We start from the raw sequence: 11630 nt of genomic DNA, 5'->3' as shown, positions 1-11630 counted from the left end.
TTCTGGTATCAAAGTTGACAGAATCTTGGACAGTTCTTAACTGAAATTCCCATACAGTAACCCTCAGATTGGAAAAGATGACAAAAAAAAAAAAGGAAAATGACAAAAATGTTGGAGGGGCTATGAGAAAACAGGCACACAAATGAACTGTTGGTAGAGTTGTTCATTGGAACAACAATTATGGAAAGCAATTTAGAAATATACTCAAAAGTCATTAAACTGTGTATATTCTTTCACCCATAAATACCACTTGTAGACCTATACCTAAATAGATAAATGAAACAGTGAAAGGATCTCAGAACAAAAAATAAAAATAGTTATGGTGGATCTTTTTGAATTGACAAAAAACTAGAAACAAAGGGGATGCCCATTAATTAGTGAATTGCTAAACAAATGAGAGCATATGAAATGTAATGGAATATTCTTGTGCCATAAGAAATACTGAGAAGGAAAGTTTCGAAGAAATATAAGAAGATATGTATGAACTGATGAAAAGTGAAGCAGGAAATGAATTTGGATAAAAACAATACTGTGAAGTAAAATAACTTTGAAAAATTTAAGAACTCTGATCAATAATTAACCAACCACAATTATGGAATACCAACAATGAAACATGCTACCCACCTCGAAAAGAGAGGTGATAGGCTCAAGATAGAGAATGAGACACATTTTTGGACCTGATCAATGTAGGAATTTGTGTGGCTTGACTATTCGTATTTGAGTTTGTTGTGTTTTTTTTTGGAGTTGGAAGGAAGAGAAGGTATTTGGACATTAATCCTCTCAACCCTGCCTTCCATCAAAAAAGAGAAGAAAATAGAAGGAAGGCCAGAAAGAATTATAGACAAGCACAATGTTTTTGAAAATTATATGTTAAATTTATTATATACTTAAAAAGGAAAATCAAGCTCTACATAAAAGTGATTTACAATTTAACATACAATTCTTTCTTGGCATTTGGTAAGTTCAAACTAGACAGCTAGGTGGCTCAGGGAATAGAGAGCTGGACCTGGAATTGTGAAGACCTGAGTTTGAATCTGGCCTCAGACACTCACTAGCTGTGTGACCCTGGGCAAGTCACTTAACTTCTGTTTGCCTTAATCCACTGGAGAAGGAAATGGCAAACCACTCCAGTATCTTTGCCAAGAAAACTCCATGGGAAGTATTAGCATGTTATGCTAATGGGTCATGAAGAATCAGACACAACTGAACAACAACAGCAGGTTCGAAAGAAACAGATAACTCATGTGCTGCTTTTTTCTATTCTAGTCTGTCTCTAGAATCACCATCAGCTCCAGATCACTCAGGTCTCAAGTCTAAGTATCTCACAGTTCAGTGATCTCTGTCTAAGTGGCTTCACCAAATTATGGAACAAAGTTCTTTTTTGTTTTTTAAATAAGTTTTTTTTAAATTGATAATTTCTGTTTCTTACATTGTCATAGCTATCCCAAGAATCCTTCCATCTTTTTCTCCTGGTGAGCCATCCCACATAACATATAGTAACTTTTTTAAAAAAGAGAATTAAAGATGTTATTAAAATACATCAAGGTAGCAACACATTAATGATCTGCTCACTGGAGATAATCAAGGGATTCAAGATGGAGCTAGCTTTTACTGATAATTTTTGTAATGAGATAAAGACAATTCAAATAGGTTCAGGTCAGCAAAAAGAGATGGACCAATGCATCTCAGTTCCTCCCCAGTTGCTTATACATGATGTTTTTCAGGTTCTGGTACAAACATTACACGTAGAGGGGTATATGGTAAATAGCAGGTAATGCAAAAGCTGCAGACTGGGTGATTCCTTCCCCAACAGAGCCTCCCCCAACTTTGATTTATAAACAGCATTGAGAATAATGGGTTAGTGAATCACCATAGCTTTTCTTTTTTTTCATACCTTTTAATAATTCCCCTATTAGTTGCTAACCATATATATGGAAACAACTGAACAACAAAACAAAATATATATTGTTCATTCAGTTTTATATCTCTCCTTTATCCTCAACTGCAGAATCTTAATCTCTGCTGCTTGTGCCAAATCAGTTTGAATAAGCATGAGTAGCTATAAGTTAGGGAACTTAAACTTAGAATAGGAAATAAGTATACTGTGAACCACAAATCATAAAACCATGTTTTCATCAATGTCACAAAGTTAAATAAACTTAGACACACAGAGTCATAATCTCCTGTATCACCCAAGGAGACAAAACTTGTTAAATGGACTCTATATGTAAACTAAGATCAAGCCATTGTTACAGATCAAGCCATCGAGAGGGGCATACTATGTACTAATTTTAGAGGAGAAATTTGCATATCAGAAAAGTCAGCTATGTGGCACAGTAGACAGAATATTGGGCCTGGAATCAGGAAGCCTCACCTTTGTGAATTCAAATACGGCTTCAGACACTTACTAGCTGTATGACCCTGAGCAAGTCCCTGAACTCTGTTTGCCTCAGTTCCTCATCTGTAAAATAGTCTGGAGAAGAAAATGGCAAACCACTCCTATGTCTTTGCCAAGAAAACCTCAAAAGGGGTCACAAAGAGTCAAGCATGACTGAAAAATGACTGAATAACAACAAAGCCACCAAGAAAAATCAGTAAACATAAAAACCGTGAAACAAAAGATCAAAGTAATACAATAATGATCATCAATATCAAATAGTATCAATTCTCTTAGTAAACTGGTAACCCACTCCCAATATTCAGTTAATCAGCACGTTTCATCTCGAATCTCAGATGACTCATGCAGTTGTCTGGTCCTTGGAAATATCTTCCCTGAGCATTCTGTAAGAGTCCTTGCTTTCAGGGCAGCTTTGAAGTGGTCTATTTCCAGTATCTGCTTATCTGCTTCCAAGTTTCTGGCAAAGTCCTATGTAATTCTACTAAAATCTGTCTGTAACAAGACTTAATACAATTCAGTATAACCTTTTAAATCTGCTTTTTCCAATAACTAGGTCATGTGGTAAAACTAGCCCAAACTCTTATGGCTCTAATCCTCTTAATCTGCAGTTCACTTGAAACTCCAGAAACTTTGTTATTATGTAACTTTTGTTGTTTCTGTCTTCACAATCATCAATGCAATTTTACATGTAAAATCCTGAACCCAACATCTAGAACTTATTATCATAACATGTGCAAAGCCTTTATAGAATTTGTTATTAGAACTTGCTCAAGGCTTGTATATAGAATCATTTACATTTAACATATATAAGCATCTGATCTTGTTGCTTTCTCAAAAAAAATTTTTTTCACTCCTGCTAATTTCCCCCTTAGGAATAGAAGATACTTTAAGGATTTAATTCCATACATGAATACATAGCCTCCAGCACTCATTGTAGGTAGATGCTTTTTATCCATAGGTTCAACATTACGGAAATGAATTTGCTTAAAAGATGCTTATTCAACTCCAAATCACAAAAGGCCTATGATGGGATGTGTAAATATACTAAGTAATTAATCCCAAATTGTATACAGATAACACTTTATGTGGAATGAGTTGTCTACAGTAAAATACATTCAGTTATTTACCTTATCAAAAGGGAATAGATATTACATAAACATAGACTATGGCTCTCAGAAGCCCTTTGAAAAATAGAAACATCTTTAAGGTAAATGTTGAATAATTTGCATGCATTTCAAGACATGCACTACACACTGGTTTTAATCTCAGATTAAATAACAAACTGAAGTAAATTGAGTTTCCCAAGGCAAAATAGTTCAGAAATTACTCTCCACTAAAATAATTGATTGCACTAAAATTCTATTCCTTAAAATAAAAACATTAACCTCACAAATTAATAGATTTATATCTTTGTTTCACAAGCTTTTTACCTTCATCTCATTATTCCCATATCATTCTGGAAGAATGAGATACTTCAGAGACTTAATCATATACATGTGACAAGTTTCAAGTGATAATTTAACTCTTGCTTAGGATGTGCAATGACAAATTCAGATAGAAAACAATAAGATCTTTCCTACTTGCGGTTTATTATAGTAATGCAGATATTTTCATATTTAGAATAAATGGATTTGGTATTGCAATAACAAAACTTTGACTGCATGCCTGTCCTGTTAATAGAGATTTGCTTTGAAAGGAAAAGCAGGAACATGGTTATTACAGCATCAAAACTGGTCCTACTGGTCTAAGCCTAAGGGCACAGAGTGACTCAACATAGGTATATCAGGATAAAGAATCTTAGCTCTGTTTGATTTCAGGTTATAGTAAAGTTTATCAAACAGCCAATTATATAACAAAGTTCCACCTCATTTACAGAATACCATTGCCAGGCTCAGGATTAACCAGGTGGAAAACATTCCTGTTCAAAAGGAATTAACACAATGGCAAAACTGAGTCAAGAAGATCCTACCTTCAGCCGTGCCAAGGTCATCCTATTCCCAGGCACAGTCATCCATCTGCAGCAGTTCTCAGATTGCACTTCCTCTGAGCAACACGTGGCATCTCCCTTTAATGGCAGACAATGCAAACAATCATGCCTGAAATCAAAACTTAGAATAATACCAGCTTACAGTCCCATAATTTCACTAATCATAGCTTAGCAGTAAGTTATACTTCTCTCATGGTATTGCAATAATAAAGATTTACCAGGCCTTTAATTTTTTTTCATTCAATGTCCTTTCTTCCTTTTTTTTCTTTTCCCTCTTCTTCTTGAGTTAAAACTTATCCTGAAGTAAAAAATCTGCCATTAGAAATCAAGAAAATAATTACATCCTAGAATTTTGCAAAGATAATGAATGTATGATGGTTTAGACAGGAACTGTCTTTTGTCTCTTTTTGTATCCTAAGAGTTTAGCACAGTGCCTGGAACATAGTAGATGCGTAATAAATGTTTTTTTGATTGATTGACTGCAAAGTGAAATCTCAGAGTTGTTTTTATGTGCATTTCTCTTATTACTAGTGACTTGGGACATTCTTTCATGTGGTTATGAATACTTTGCAGTTCTTTTGAGAACTATTTGTTTATTTTTTTGACCATTTATATATTGGGAAATAGTTAAGTAGTCTTTTTTTTTCTTCCCAAGGCAATCAGGGTTTAGTGACTTATCCAGGACCATATAGCTAATAAGTGTCAAGTGTCTGAGACTGGATTTGAAATCAGGTCCTCCTGACTCCAGGGCCAGTGCTCTAAGTAGTATTACATAAATATTTCAATTATTTATGTATCTTGGATATCAAAATCTTATTAGAGAAATTTAATATAAAGATTTTTTTTCCTATTCTATTGCTTCATTTCTTATCCTAGGTACATTAATTTTGTCTGTGCAGAAGCTTTTCAGTTTCAAGTAAAGTTATCTTTACTTTGAAGTTTTCTTTTGTAATTGCTTTTATGCCTTGTTTAGTTAAAAGTACATCCCCCCCCATAGCTGTGATAGGTATATGATCTGTTTTTCTTATCAACTTCTTTACAGTATAATCTTTATTGTGGAAGTGATATAAGGAGTTGGTCTAAGCATAATTTCTGCCAGACAGCTTTCCAATTTTCCCAGCAAATTTTTTTTTTGTCAAATAAGGATTTTTTTTCCTATAGTTTATATTTTCTACTTTATCAAAGCCTGAGTTATCAAGTTCTTTTTTTTCTGGTTCTCCCTTGTCTCATTTGTTGCATTGATCTATCTCTTTTTTAACCAATACCAGATAGTTTTAATGACTGCTGTTTATAATGTAGTTTGAGACCTAAAAGTGCTATTTCTTTTCATCCCTATTTATTTTCACCATTTCCCTTGATACTCTAGATCTTTCATTTTTCCAAATCAATTTTGTTTTTATTTTGTCAAGTTCTATAAAGTATTTTCTTGCTAATTTGATTGGTATGGCATTAAAGTCTAGGTTACGTTTAGTCATATTGTCATTTTTGTTATAATGGCATAGCCCAGTCATGAGCACTGAATGTTATTCCAGTTATCTAACTTTTTCTTTGTTTCTTTAAGGATTACTTTGTAATTGAATCTCTACAAGTTTTTTATGTGCTTTGGTAGCTTGATCTCTAGATATTTTATGAATTTAATAGCTATTTGGAATGTGATTTCCTTTTCTGTTATTGTCTCTTTGTTTTGTTTTTATTACATAGGCATTTTTTTATTTTTGAGGATTTATTTTGTAGCCTGCAATTTTGCTGAAGCTATTAATTGTCTCAAATTAGCATTTTTGCTGATTCCGTAAGATTTTCCAAGTATACTATCATATCATCCACAAACAAGGATAGTTTTTGCTCCTTTTTATCTATATTTATGACTTTGATTTGTTTCTCTCATGTCACTGCTATTGTTAGTATTTCTAGAACTAAATCAAATAATAGTGAGAAGAGGGGGCATCCTAGCTTTACTCCTGTATTTATTTGGAAAAGTTCTAGTGTTTCCTCATTGCATATAATGTTCACTTGTGGTTAGAAAGATGTTTTCTTGTTATAATAAAAAAAAAGCTGCTCTACAACCATACTCTGTAAGATTTTTAGCATAAAAGAGTTTTGTACTTTCTTGAAGGCTTTTTCTGCATCTCTTGAGATGATCATGTGGTTTTGGATGTTTTGGTTTCAAATGTTATTATTAATTACATTTATTATTATTATTATTTTTACTTTTGAATCATCCTTGCAGCATTGGTATGTCCACTTTGTCATAATGGTTGAATTCTTAGATAAATCACTATAGTTTATTTAACAAAATTTTATTTAAATTTTTAGTCAACATTCATTAGTAATATTGACCTATAGTTTCTTTCCCTGGTTTAGGTATTAGGATTATATTTATCACATAAAATGATTCTAGGAGAGTGCTTTCTTTTTCAATTTTTTGAAAATAAATTTTTGAAGTTATGGGTACTAATTGTTCTTTAAAAATTTTATTGAATTCTCCTGTGAATCCATCAAGACTCAGAGGTTTTTTTTTTCTCCCTTTGGTAGTTCCTTTACAGCTAAATCTAATTCCTTGTTTGCAAATGGGAACTAGAAAGAAGGAGGGGAGAGTAAAACTGTAAGGTTGGGTTTTGTTATAAATCTGTCTTTGTGTTTACTAGTGCAGCCTCCTTGCTGGTATGATAGGAAGTGGTGGAGGGGTTCCTGAGTGAATTCAGGGTCAGTGAATGTCAGTCCATTTTTTTTAATCTTCTTTTGGATTTTGGGTATCCTGAATCATGGAAGATAGCTAAAGTTTTTTTTTTTTCAGTCAAAGACAAGGTTTATTAAAGATCTGCCATATTAGTCAGACTCCTGAGGAATCTGAGAGTCTGTGAGGTTTTGGCTAGATTCTAAGAATCAGAGCAGTGGCCAGATTTTAGGAATCTGAGCAGTGGCTAGATTTTAAGAATCTAAGCACCTTAATGGAGACAAGATAGACCTTATATACAGAAAGACTGTGGGAGGGATCTAGGAGTGGCCAAGTAGTTTGAGGTGACTGGAAGAGGGGTCTAAGGAGATCTGGATGGGAATGGTCAGTAAGCTGGGGTGAACAGAACTCCTGGGACGTGGACCAAGTGGCCAAGGGAGAATGGAGACTAGTTAGAATTAAGGGTGGGAAATGGCCAAGGGCCATAGGAAACAGAGTTTGGGTGTAGCCACAATGAAAGGCTAATTGATGGGATTATAACCTCAGGTGAATGCTAGAGATTATACCATGTGAGAAAGTCCAGGGTTTTTCCTTTCTGGGGCCCAGATCCCAAACCCATCATTCCCCCCCCCTCAAACAAATGGGACCCAAATTCTTTTGGCATAAGGGGCAAAGGTCTTGGCTTCTGAAACTGCTTCCTTCTGGCAAGGGGCATAGAGCTGTCTCTGCCTCGAGGGAGTCCCAAAGAGAAGGTTGACTGGAACAGAGCACAGGCTGCATCCAGGGAATGGTAGGGGGACATTGGCTGGTACTTGCTGTTTGCTGCCAACTGTAGGTGAATGACCTATATTCTGGAAGACACAAATCTGACAGAAAAGATTGCAGGGCCCATACATGACAAGATGAAAGATCCTTAGCTCTGCTTGGATTCAGATAATTCAGTTTTTCAACCATGCAATATCAAATCCACCTCATAGCCAGGCTCAGGAATAGCCAGGTGGGTAACATTCCTTTTCAAAGAAACATAATGGGGAAACTGAAACCAGGAGGATCCCATCTTAGACTGAGGTTAAAATTGTCATCTCAGCTTTTCCTGATGCTGATTTCCACCAGTATCACATTCTGAGTAACTTGTGGCATTTCTCTCAGATGGATTATTGATTATTGATCAATTATGACCCATAGACAACTCAAAATAAAACCCTATAAGCTTTTACCTCAAACAGCAAGTTTTACTAATCACAGCTTAGGAAAAACTTTTCCAGGATTTACATCTAAAAACATGAAATGTTTCATGAATTTGCATGACATCCTTGCACAGGGGCCATGCTAGTCTTCTCTCTTTCATTCCAATTTTAGCATATGTGCTGCCAAAGTAAGCACTAAAGTTGTTTTATCTTTGGTACATAATTTCTGTTTTAGAGAAGTTTTATAGATCTTGGGGTTCAGAGAAAATGTCTGTTCTTCCATTTTGCTACTAACATGATCTGGAATCCCAGAGCTAAGTACTTAAACAATCTTTCTGGAAATTGTAGTGACAACTGATTGTTTTTATTTTCATACTTTGCATTTCATCCATTTTTTGAAAATATTCATGCCAAGTTTGTTGAAGATCTTACTGTAATATTGCTGGCTAGTCAACTGAATGGGTAGTATGCTTCATCATTAGTCTCTTACGATTGTCTTAGATCATAGTATTGCTAAGTATAGCTATCATTCACAGTTCTCCATGGAACAATATTGCTCTTTCTGTGTATAACATTATTTTGGGTATGTTCAATTCACTATGCATCAGTCTTTCCAGGTTTTCCTGAAATCACCCTGCTTGTTATTTTTTACAGCACAATAACATTCCATTACAATAATATACCATAGCTTGTTTAGCCATTCCCCAATTGATGGGTACTCCTTTGATTTCCAATTCTTAGGCACCACAAAAATGCTGCTATAGATATTTTTGCACAAATAGACCCTTTCCCCTTTTTTTGGATGTATTTGGGATGTAGACCTATCAGTGCTATTGTTGAATAAAAGAATATGCACAGTTTTATAGCCCATAGGCCATGGTTCCAAATTGCTCTCCAGAAAGGTTGAATCAGTTTATCACTCCACCAACAGTACATTAGTGTCCCAGTTTTCCCACATCCCCCCCAACACCCAACATTTTCCTTTTTGGTCATATTAACCACTCTGATAGGTATGAGGTGGTACCTCAGAGTTGTTTCAATTTGCATTTCTCTGATCAATAGTGATCTAGAACATTTTTTCATATGACTATAGATAACTTTGATTTCTTTGTCTAAAACTGCCTGTTCATATCCTTTGACTATTTATCAATTGGAGAATAACTTGTATTTTTATACATTTGACTCATTTTTCTATATGTTTGAGAAATGAGGCTTTTATCAAAGATACTTTTTTGCAAATTTCCCTCTCAGTTTATTACTTTCTTTATAATTTTGGTTCCATTGGTTTTGTTTGTGCAAAAACTTTTCAATTTTATATAATCAAAATTATCTATTTTACATTTTGTAATGCTCTTTGTATCTTCTTTGGTCCTAAATTCTTCTCTTATCCATAAATATGACAGGTAAACTATTCCATGCTCTCCTAATTTGCTTATGGCATCACCCTTTATGTGTAAATCATATACCCATTCTGACCTTATTTTGGCATTTGGTTTGAGATATTGCTCTATAACTAGTTCCTGCCATACTGCTTTTCAGTTTTCCCAGCAGTTTTTCTCAAATAATGAGTTTTGTTCTGAAAGCTTGGATCTTTGGGTTTATCATATACTAGATTACTATGATAATTTACTATCATGTGATGTGTACCTAATCTATTTCACTTAGCCAGTACCAGATTGTTTTGATAATTACCACTTTACAATATAGTTTGAGATCTGGTACATCTAGACCACCTTCTTTCGCATTTTGTTTTTCATGGATTCCCTTGATATCTTTGAGATTTTGTTCTTCCAGATGAATTTTGTTATCATTTTTTCTAGCTCTGTAAAATACATTTTTAATGCTTTGATTGGTATGGCCCTGACTAAATAGATTAATCTGAGTAGAATTGTCATTTTATTTATATTGGCTCAGCCTACCCATGAGCAATTAATATTTTCCCAATTGTTTATATCTGACTTCATGTGAAAAATGTTTTAGAGTTTTGTTCATATAGTTCCTGGGTTTGTCATAGCAGGCAGACTCCCAAGTATTTTATATTATCTACAGTTATTTTAAAAACAATTTCTCTTTCTATTTGTTGGTAATATATAGAAATGCTTATGATTTGATGATTTATGTGGGTTTATTGTGTATTCTGCAACTTTGCTAAAATTATTAATGATTTCAAGTAGCTTTTTAGTTGATTCTCTAGGATTTTCTAAGTATAACATCATATCATCTTCATAGAGTAATGGTTTTTGTTTCCTTATTGCCAGTTCTAATTACTTTAATTTCTTTTTCTTTTCTTATTGCTATAGCTAACATTGCTAATATAATATTAAATAATAGAGGTGATAATGGACATCCTTGCTTCACCCCTGATTGTAATGGGAAAGCTCCTAGCTTATCCCCATTACAGATAATGCTTTCTGATGGTTTTAGATAAATATTACTTATCATTTTAACATAATCTCCATTTACTTATCATATTACTTATCATTTTAACAAAATTTCCATTTATTTCTATGCTTTGTATTATTTTAATAGGAATGGGTGCTGTATATTGTCAAAGGCTTTTTCTGCATCTATTGAGGTAATCATATGATTTCTGTCAATTATGTTGATAGTTTTCCTAATATTGAACCAGACCTTCATTCTTGATATAAATCCCACCTGGTCATAGTGTATGACCCTTGTGATATATTGCTATAATCTCTTTGCTAGTATTTTATTTAAGGTTTTTGCATCTATATTCATTAGAGAAATTGGTCTATTATTTTCTTTGTTTTGGCTTTCCCTGATTTGGGTAGCAGCACCATATTTTTGTCATGAAAGGAGTTTGGTAGAACTCCTTCACTTATTTTTATAAATAGTTTATATAGTATTGAGATTAATGGTTCTTTAAATGCTTGGTAAAATTCATTTGTGCATCCATCTGGTCCTGGTAATTTTTCTTAGGAAGTTTATTGATGGTTTGTTGAATTTCTTTTTCTAAGATTGGGTTATTAAAATATTTTATTTCTTCTATTAATCTGGGTAATTTATAATTTTGTAAATATTTGTCCATTTCATTTAGATTGTCAAACTAATTGGTATATAATTGGGTAAAATAGCTCCTAAAAATTGTCTTAATTTCCTCCACATTGGTGATGAGTTCACCACTTTCACCATTTTTGATACTAGTTATTTGATTTTCTTCTTTCTTTTTTTAAAATAAAATTAGCCAATGGCTTATCTATTTTATTATTTTGAGTTTTTTTTTCATAAAACCAGCTTCTAGTTTTATGTGTTAGTTCAATGTTTTTCTAACTTTCAATTTTATTAATCTCTCCTTTGGTTTTCAGTATTTCCAATATGGTGCTTAATTGGTGTTTTTTAATTTCTTCTTTTTCTAGTTTTTTT

The 11630-nt window shown here is 33.5% G+C and overlaps 1 non-coding gene across 1 annotated transcript; it reads right to left on the bottom strand.

Moving 5' to 3' along the window:
- Positions 1 to 8335: 8335 nt before the first annotated feature.
- Positions 8336 to 8442, bottom strand: LOC114029953. Its single transcript, XR_003567540.1, has one exon. It is a non-coding gene; the product is annotated as a U6 spliceosomal RNA (small nuclear RNA).
- Between the last annotated feature and the right edge of the window lie 3188 nt (positions 8443 to 11630).

The sequence above is a fragment of the Vombatus ursinus genome, unplaced genomic scaffold (assembly GCF_900497805.2).
Source record: "Vombatus ursinus unplaced genomic scaffold, bare-nosed wombat genome assembly UNPS02014942.1, whole genome shotgun sequence".
In the NCBI taxonomy this organism is placed as follows: Eukaryota; Metazoa; Chordata; class Mammalia; order Diprotodontia; family Vombatidae; genus Vombatus; species Vombatus ursinus.
The sequence above is the reverse complement of the archived record's forward strand: the minus strand, read 5'-3'. Positions and strand labels throughout refer to the sequence as shown.